The sequence below is a fragment of the Xenopus laevis genome, chromosome 8S, assembly GCF_017654675.1.
Source record: "Xenopus laevis strain J_2021 chromosome 8S, Xenopus_laevis_v10.1, whole genome shotgun sequence".
In the NCBI taxonomy this organism is placed as follows: Eukaryota; Metazoa; Chordata; class Amphibia; order Anura; family Pipidae; genus Xenopus; species Xenopus laevis.
The window spans coordinates 81,599,935-81,609,367 of NC_054386.1; the positions used below are offsets into that span (position 1 = coordinate 81,599,935).

Genomic DNA, 9,433 nt, shown 5'->3' on the forward strand with positions numbered 1-9,433 from the left:
GAAAATATGGACAGTTAGGTGCAGATTTATTAAGGGTCAAATTGGAAAATCTAATTTGAATTTTCATTTTTTTTTTTTTGGTCAAAACTCTCAAATTCGAAGTGTGAATTATCCAAACATAATTTGAATTTTAATTCGAATCCGATTTTCGGGATAAAAACAACCTTCCTAAGCTTAGTGTAAAATAAAAACTGGGTAAATAGATAGGCTATGCAAAATAAAAAAAAATTCTAATATAGTAAGTTAGGTAAAAATGTAATTTATAAAGGCTGGAGTGATGTGTAACATAATAGCCAGAACACTACTTCCTGCTTTTCAGCTCTCTTGGTTTCTACTGATTGGTTACCAGGTAGCAACCAATCGGTGACTTTAGGGGGGGCACAATGGTTATAACTGTTGCTTTTGAATCTGAGCTGCATGAGGATCAATTGCAAACTCACTGAACAGTTATGTCCCATGTGGCCCACCTTCAAGTCGCTGACTAACTCAGAGTTAGAGAACTGAAAAGCAGGAAGTGGTGTTCTGTTCTGTTAGACATCCAGTCACTCCAGCCTTTACACATTACATTTTTGCCTAACTATATTAGAATTTTTTATTTTGAACAACCTATTTAGCCAGTTTTTATTTTTACACTGAACTGTTCCTTTAAATAGTACTTAACAACAAACATACTAAGAAAGAACATATTGATTGCATTAAAGGAAAACTATACCCCCTAAACAATGTAGGTCTCTATAAAAAGATATTGCATAAAACAGCTCATGTGTAAAATCCTGCTTCATGTAAATAAACCATTTTCATAATAATATACTTTTCTAGTAGTATGTGCCATTGGGTAATCATAAATAGAAAATTGCCATTTTAAAAAATAAGGGCGGCCCCCTGGGATCACTGTACTCACAAATATACCAACAAACCATACATGTTAGGTCACATGAGCCAATTAACAGACAGAGTTGTGTCTTTTGCTTCCACACGTCTTCCTGTTACAGTTAGAGTTGTAGTATTTCTGGTCAGGTGATCTCTGAGGCAGCACAGAGACCATCACGAAATGGTGGCTCAAGGCAAGAAATGTAAAAGGGCAATTTTTACTTAAATATATATTCCAGTTTGGTAAGATTCTTTAATATGCCACTTAATATGATATGAACTATCTATTGCTTAAGTGTTCATTTTAGGGGTATAGTTTTCCTTTAATAAAGATTTGCCATTATCCCTTTAAGGAAATCTATACCCCCAAAATTAATACTTAAGCAACAGATAGTTTATATCATATTAAGTGGCATATTAAAGAATCTTACCAAACTGGTAAATATATTTAAGTAAATCTTGCCCTTTTACATCTCTTGCCTTGAACCCCCATTTTGTGATGGTCTGTGTGCTGCCTCAGAGATCACCTGACCAGAAATACTGCAACTCTAACTGAAACAGGAAGAAGTGTTGAAGCAAGAGACACAACTCTGTCTGTTAATTGGCTCATGTGACCTAAGAAGTATAGTTTGTTTGATTTGTTTGTGCGCACAGTGATTCTTTCTATCAGGAAGGGGGGCCCTTATTTTTTAAAATGGTAGTTTTCTATTTATGATTACCCAATGGCACATACTACTAGAAAAGTATATTAATATGAAAATGGTTTACTTACATGAAGCAGGGTTTTACATATGAGCTGTTTTATGCAATATCTTTTTATAGAGACCTACATTGTTTGGGGGGTATAGTTTTCCTTTAAGCAAACGCAAGCTGGTAGCATCTTCATTTCAGATCATCATGGAGAAATGTTTTTCACCGGGAAAAAAAATGACAGAACAGTAGGTTCCTCTATGTGACAAAGAAAAATAAAGCAGCTACGGCTAACCTCTAATAATGGAACAAATAAATAATGCCAGCTCCTATCAACAGAGGATACCACTGCCATCTACCGTTTAATAGCAACATTTTAGAGAACAAGCCCTATTGAGAAAGAACACTCTTTGCCTCCAATTGCTCTTATTTGCATGTAAATAGTATACAATTGCAATTGCACCCATGTACAGAGCTGGGGAATATGAGGACGCTTTATAAATAACATTAAAGTTACAGATTATATCCCAAAACTGTCCTCATGCAACAAAACTTTGATATGTATGTACAGTAGAACCCCCATTTTACATTTTTTCAGGAGACCAGAAAAAAAAATGGCATAAAATCCAGGAAAATCTAAAATCAGGGAAAGGTATTAAGCATAATATATAGGTGGAAACCACAAAACAACAATGTAAAATGAGGGAAAATTTAAAATCAAGGGATGTAAATTTGAGGTTCCACTGTATCTCCAATAATATAAAGCAAAAAAAAAAAACTTTAGTACAGTCAGCTCTAAATAAAGTCTCCAAGTAGAGTTTAGGATGTGCCTTCAAATGCAATGTAAGATGTTTCTTTAGGCATAAAGCTAAACATTTCAGCACACAATCAGTAATAACCAATTATCAACAAGCAGAACCCAGTGGATTATTATTGAAGGTACAGAAGTCCCTAAAAAAACAATACATCTTTGCCTAGAAACACAAAAACATATGTATATATAATACCACACTGTGTTAGTTTGTTTCTAAGCCAGAACCTAAAGTTATGATTCATTTCTACAGTTTGCTAAGTTGTTTATAAGAAAGTATACATTTATATGAGCATACTGTTGTTATGTTGTAAGTTAGCACAGCTTTTATTGGCCCGTGTAGAAGTTGGACTGTACCGTGGTATAAGACATGCATATATTTTTAGCAATATTGTGGAATTACCCTAGCAAACTTGTAGTGGGAAGGACATTACAAAAGGGACATTAATCCACATAAAAAGGTTCCATGCTACATACACTAGTGAGCTGCCAGATAGTTGAGAGCAAAATGTGGGCAAATAAGACCTCCAAGTGTTTTAGGGACTGTCAATGTTTTAAGACTTATACGGGGTTGTTTATTGCCCCAAATAAATGTGCGTGTGAGTGAATCAAGGTAAAGTTGGTAAAGAGGTTGAGGAGTAGGAGAACTGGGGAATTGTGGAATAGATACAATAGTTTGGGGAGTACCACCATTTTTAAAAGATTAATGCTCCCTAACAGATTAAGTGTAAATCCAGACCAATTCGTGAGATTCATGGTCAATTGCTGGACTACTGGATCGATGTTTAGTTCTTTAAACTTGGATGGGTCTGGAGAGACCCATATTCCCAGATATTTAAATGTCTCTACACATTTCAACTCAGCAGTGGTAGATTGCGAAGCGGTCCGGTGCACATTTATAGTCATATAAGTAGATTTCTGCCAGTTAACCTGTAGCCCTGAAAATTCACCAAACTGGTCAACTATCCCGAGTAGGGCCCCAAGTGACTGTTCAGCATCTGCCAGGAACACCAAGGCATCATCAGCATACAGGGAAATCCACTCCTCCACCCCACCAAAGTACATTATTGCATTTAATTCAGACTTTAATTCAGATTTTCCATTTTAGATTCAGGAACCGTTGGGGTTTTTCCCCTTCTTCTGGATCAACTAGCAGTTAAGCTACCATACATGGGCCGATATAAGATGCTTATTGGGCAATGTATGTGGTCATTGGGCAGGCCTCCCCTGATCAATATCTAGCCAAAAATCAGCCACATATCGATCAGCCAGGTTAAAAAAAACCTGTCGGATCGAGTACCACATCAGTTCATTGATGCAGTCCTCCGTCTGACCAGCTGTATTCTCATTGCTATGATCCAATTGTTGGGCCCTAGTGCTCGTATCAGCCCAATATCGCCCACCTCAAGGTGATCGCCAAACGAGAGGATCTCTGCATGTGAAGCCACCTGAAAGGGGCTGTTCACCTTTAAGGTATCTTTTAGTATGTTATAGAAGGGCCAACTTTCTCAATTAGTTTTCAATGTTTCTTTTCTGTAGTTTTATAATTATTTGCTTTTTTCTGACTCTTTGCAGCTTTCAAACCTGCTGACCTCTTTCTAAAAAGCAAATGCTCTGTAAGGGCAGAGACAGATGAGAAGATTCGGGGAGATTTAGTCGCCCGTAGTCGGAAAACTAAGAGTTCAGAGTGCCATCCCGCCAGGCGATTTAGATTCTAGCTGGCAGGGAGGCAGTTCGGGGAGATTAGTCGACCGAAGAAGAGGCGATTTTTTATCGCCGGGCGAGTAATCTCCCCAATCGTCTCGTCTGGCTCTGCCCTAAGGCTACAAATGTATTGTTATTGCTAATTGTATTGCTCTTCTTTCTATTCAGGCCTCTCCTATTCATATACCAGTATCTTATTCAAATCAATATATGGCTGCTAGGGTAATTTGAACCCTAGCTACCAGATTGCTTAAAATGCAAATTGAAGAACGGCTGAATAAAAAGCTAAATAACTCCAAAATCTTAAATAATAAAAAATGAAAACCAATTGCAAATTTTCTTAGAATATCACTCTTTACATTATACTAAAAGTTATCTCAAAGGTGAACAACCCCTTTAAGGCAGGTTTCACTTGGGGGAAACAGTTTGAACTTGATGGACATCTTTTTCTAACCTCATCTATAATAGCCACGCACAGATCCTTAGCTTTCTTTATAGCCAATACAGTGGACTATACATAGAAGGGGTTGGCATTGTTCAGTTATCAAGAAAGAATGATGTATTATGATTGTATGGAAACAGGTGATCCATGGGTATAATCCCTGAAGTTCATTTTGCTACCAAAAAAAAGTGCATCAACGGTGATACAATATGAACTTTGGTAAAACTGAAACAAAGGTTAACCCAACAACACTTTTATAGAGGCTCAGGGCTGCAAAGTTATAGTAAATTAGCAATACATTAACCAATATTTCTATTTGTTTAAGGATGTCTAAAGGATTCACAAACGACATTATCCTTTTCATTGTAGCCACAAACAGTAACACAGAGAGTCTTTAATAATGGCCAGTACCTCAACCACAACAGTAGAGAAAGCAACAGGGGCAAACAATGTTTCTTAACTTGTTTGCCATCTATCTATACTATCAAAAATACTTCTACATTAGTTTCCAAGTTTAAGATACATCATATCTAGCCCCATCCTTAAAAGAGCAGCAACTAGAATGATCCCGTAATTTGCATGAGCTTAAAGATGGCCATAGACGTAACAATTACGATCTTTCCTGGAAAAGATGTTTCCACAAAAGATCGTTTGTTTCGACACACACGTGTAGAGCTGAATCGTCAGAGATAATAGAATTCTACCTATATCTAACGATTCAGCACTGGCCAACAATGGCCAATGTTCAGGTGCCTTCAAAATTTTCTGGCCAGCCCAAACAACGAGCCAACTGATAGTCTCCCACCATACATACACTGAATATCATGTGAAAATTTGTTCTGTACAATATTATCTATGCATCTATGGCCACCTTAACCAATTTCATCAACTGCGCTTGCCATTTTCTCTGGAAATAAATAAAATATTGTTCAGTTATGTTATTTGTAACTGTTCTAAATTGATACATTTAGTTGATAATTTTTTATCTTAGTCCCTACTGAGCAGAATCCATGAGTTTCATTAAAGGGGTGGTTTACTTTTAAGGTCACTTTTATTATGTTATAGAACGGCCAATTCTAAGCAACTTTTCAATTGGTTTTCATGGTTTATTTTTTTATAGTTTTATAGTTATTTGTCTTTTTCTTCTGATTCTTTTCAGCTTTCAAATGGGCGTCTCTGTCCCCTTCTATAAAACAAATGCTCAGAAAGGCTACAAATGTATTGTTATTGCTACTTTTTATTACTGATCATTCTATTCAGAATTTCTCCTATTCATATTCCAGTCTCTTATTCCAATCAATGCATGGTTGCTAGGGTAATCTAGACCCTAGCAACCAGATTGCTGAAAATGCAAACTGGAGAGCAGCTGAATAAAAAGCTAAATAACTCAAAAGCTACAAATAATAGAAAACGAAAACCAGTTGCAATTTGTCTCAGAATATTACTCTCTACATCATACTAAAAGTTATATCAAAGGTGAACAACCCTTTTAAAGGAAGCTGATTGAATCTATACAATAGTTGCTAATACATCCCTGAGCTTCAATAAAGGCAGCTGTTGGAATTGATACAATAGTTGCCAATATTCCACAGCTGCTGAGAAACGTATCAACTAATTGTATCAACTAAATGTAGCAAATTGTGACAGTTGAGAATCTACTCCTGGATCGCTGAGCTGTCAGACTGAAACACTAGAGACAGGAACATTAAACTTTAAACTTCAATTTTGGGAAAACTGTAAAAAATAAAGGATGGAAATGAATTGAAAAAAGTCTTTGTTTATGATGAATCTGAAACATACAAACTTAAAAACATATTTGGAAGATGAACAACACCTCTAATGAAGTCAGTGCAGTTTTATGCCAAAAAACGTTAGCCGCAAAATATGTGAGGAAGAGCCCCATTCAGAGCACACTTTAATCAAGTTAATAAATGTAGAAAAAAACTGGAAACCATATGATTATAATGGCTAAAGGCACATTCAGAGATTTCCATTGTATGCAATGTCTCAAGCCCCCGAAACGTTGCATCACGCAAATAAAACATAGCAAGGGTTGTCCCTGCTTGCAACTAAGACCTGTGTGCCGGGGGAATTTATTTACTCTTTATTTTGTGTATTATAGCAATATAAATTCTCTCATAAATCAATATAATATTAATATTTTCCATGGAACAGAATGCTAACAATGCTTTTATGAATGTAGATCACAATGGGACACCATCACTAAAAGTAGACCCGGCATTTGTAAAGTATGGGCACTCCTGCACTAAGTTAATTAAACACCGGCTGATTTACAGGACGTGCATTTAAAAAAATATTTTATTATATGCGTCCAAAACATTTCAACGTGATACAAACTGCACCTATGTCCATCTCACACTCAATAGCATAGAATAGCAATAACTACAGATGCAGAACTAGTCTAAAAACCATGGTTTTTCCACATTAGCTTTGAAGGAAGTTACTGGTGACCTGATCACTCGAGCTGCTCGACATGTAGGGTTATAATAAATTCAACCGGCACTCAGGTCAAAAATCAAGCGGGGACAAACCCTTGCTGTGTTAATTTGCAAGGTGCAACGTTTCGGGGAAACCCCTTTGTCAAGCAAACAGATCTTTGCCAGGTTTGTCCCTGCTTGATTTTTGACCTGAGTGCTGGTTGAATTTATTATACAGGTATAGGATCCCTTATCCGGAAACCCGATATCCAGAAAGCTCCGAATTACGGAATGGCTGTCTCCCATAGACTTCATTTTATCCAAATAATCCAAATTTTTAAAAATTCTCTGTAATAATAAAACAGTAGCTTGTACTTGATCCCAACTAAGATATAATTAATCCTTATCGGAAGCAAAACCTGCCTATTTGGGTTTATTTAAAGTTTAAATGAATTTCTAGTAGACATTCAAGGCATGAAGAACCAAATTACGGAAAGATACGTTATCTGGAAAACCCCAGGTCCCGAGCATTCTGGATAACAGGTCCCATACCTGTACTTACTATTGTTGGAGGATACCGAAGCCTTCTTCACCAGGCTTTCACGACACAGAGAGCCAGGGTGTGCAAGCTGGTAACATTATACTATTCTACATGTAGGGTTGCCATCTGGCCGCTATTATCAGCCGGTAAAAATGATGGTTGATCCAAATGTTATTGATAGGGAAAAATTGATAACTATATAGGAAGGTGGGTATTTTTTTCCAGAAAAGGTGGCAACCCTATCTACATGCAATAAACAAATATCAGTTTCTTCAGTTACTGAGACACAATTGATCCTTATTTAATCTCACGAATAATTAGAAAGTGATTGACAGCTAAAATAGCCATAAGGAATGGTAAGCAATAGCTTGCTCACAAGTTACACATATAAGCAATGTTCACATGTTTTAATTGCCCTCCTTACACCTCTATTGATTCTACATAGACACACTCCTCGTTTATAGTGGACTAGTTGGTAAACTAAACCTGCAGCCCAAGAACAGGGTACCACTTGTATTGGTGATGGAGAGGATGTGGGGGAGGGGTTATAAGAGCAGAGATACTTGGGATTTAAAGTACTTGCCCTATTCTCCCCACCAAGAACAGAACGGGCAATGGGATAAAAGGGGAGGGGATACAAAGAAGAACGGATATGTTAAGGTATCATTTGAAAGAAGATGGAAATACATGGCTGGAGAGGTGTTAAGATGTGGATGACAGCGGAAAACAAAATGGCGACTACAGGTCGTATAGTACAAAACCGAGGGTACCCGCTTTGCCAGATCATTGTAACCACACTAACACCCCGGACCCCATACCCACCTGGGCTCGACGCGCCGGGTGAGGGGGTTCCGATGAGCGGGTTTTCGGGTGGGGGAAGGGTTGCTGGGAGAAGGATAACGGCAGATTGTCTTTCCCCCCCGGTTGTCTCGTAGATCGATGGGGGAGGGGATAATTACAAGATGGAGGAAGGAGGCCCGCAAATCCTCAATCCGAAACGTCACACCATTCCAAGGGATCTGATTGGGAAGGCGGGATCTGTTGATAAATTGCCGGGGATTGGTGAGGATAGGTTGTGAGGCGTTGCGATACGGTAATTATTGGCCAATGCCGACAAGGCACTACGTTCTTTGACCAATACAGTACTTTGTTGTGACTTGTTAGCGAGAGGCCTGGGACGCAAACGAGCCAGCGTTTCAAGTTTACAAGCTCCGGCCATATTTGTGCTCTCAAATGTTGTTTTCATACAGATGTCGAGAAGTTTCCTAGTGGTTCTCGCTTACTGTATCTAAAAGAGATCCTAGCATTAAAAAGTGAAGCTTATTGAGGAAGAATAGGACAATTGTTATAACGTTCACTAGTTATATTTTTATACACGCAAGCAGTGATGGTGCAATTGCTGCCACATGTGGATACTCTAAAGCTGGTCATAAATTATTTGTTTCCAAAATAAGAGGGCCTTTGCATCATTTGGACACCTACATTCTGCTCAACTGAAGAAACCACTTTATAAGGGGGGAATTATTTTTTTTTAAAGGTAAAATTATTATATTATTATATTGTAACCAAAACAAAGAACATATTGTTATACAAGAGGTCCCTTATTTTTTTCTCTGTTTCAGCCAAAAGAGAAATCCCTCCAGGTTAGTTTGTGATGAGGTAAGTTTTTCAGGCCTTTTAATGATCCCACTATGGTGGCTTGCAGTACCATATTAGCATACCTCCCAACTGTCCCTTTTTCAGAGGGACAGTCCCTCATTTGTACTGGAAAGTCCCTCTTTTCTCTGCACTGAACAGCCAGAAAAAGAAACAAAGTTTCTCACTTAATTGGCTTTTAGCAGAGAGCCCAGAACAGCTAACAGGTGCAAATAATATACTTTGTAATCATTTTGAGACACAAAAAGACAGTTTAGATAAGGAGAAATATTTTCAAACCT

The 9,433-nt window shown here is 37.6% G+C and overlaps 1 protein-coding gene across 2 annotated transcripts in view; it reads right to left on the bottom strand.

Annotated features, from left to right (window-relative positions):
- prrc2a.S (proline rich coiled-coil 2A S homeolog) overlaps positions 1 to 8,503 on the bottom strand; it is a 68,022-nt gene extending 59,519 nt beyond the window's left edge. The window contains exon 1 of one of the 2 annotated variants that reach the window (XM_018233252.2): positions 8,319 to 8,503. The gene's annotated coding sequence lies outside the window, so the exon portion shown is untranslated. The remainder of the gene's footprint in view (positions 1 to 8,318) is intronic. The other variant, XM_018233253.2, reaches the window with a different exon arrangement.
- Between the last annotated feature and the right edge of the window lie 930 nt (positions 8,504 to 9,433).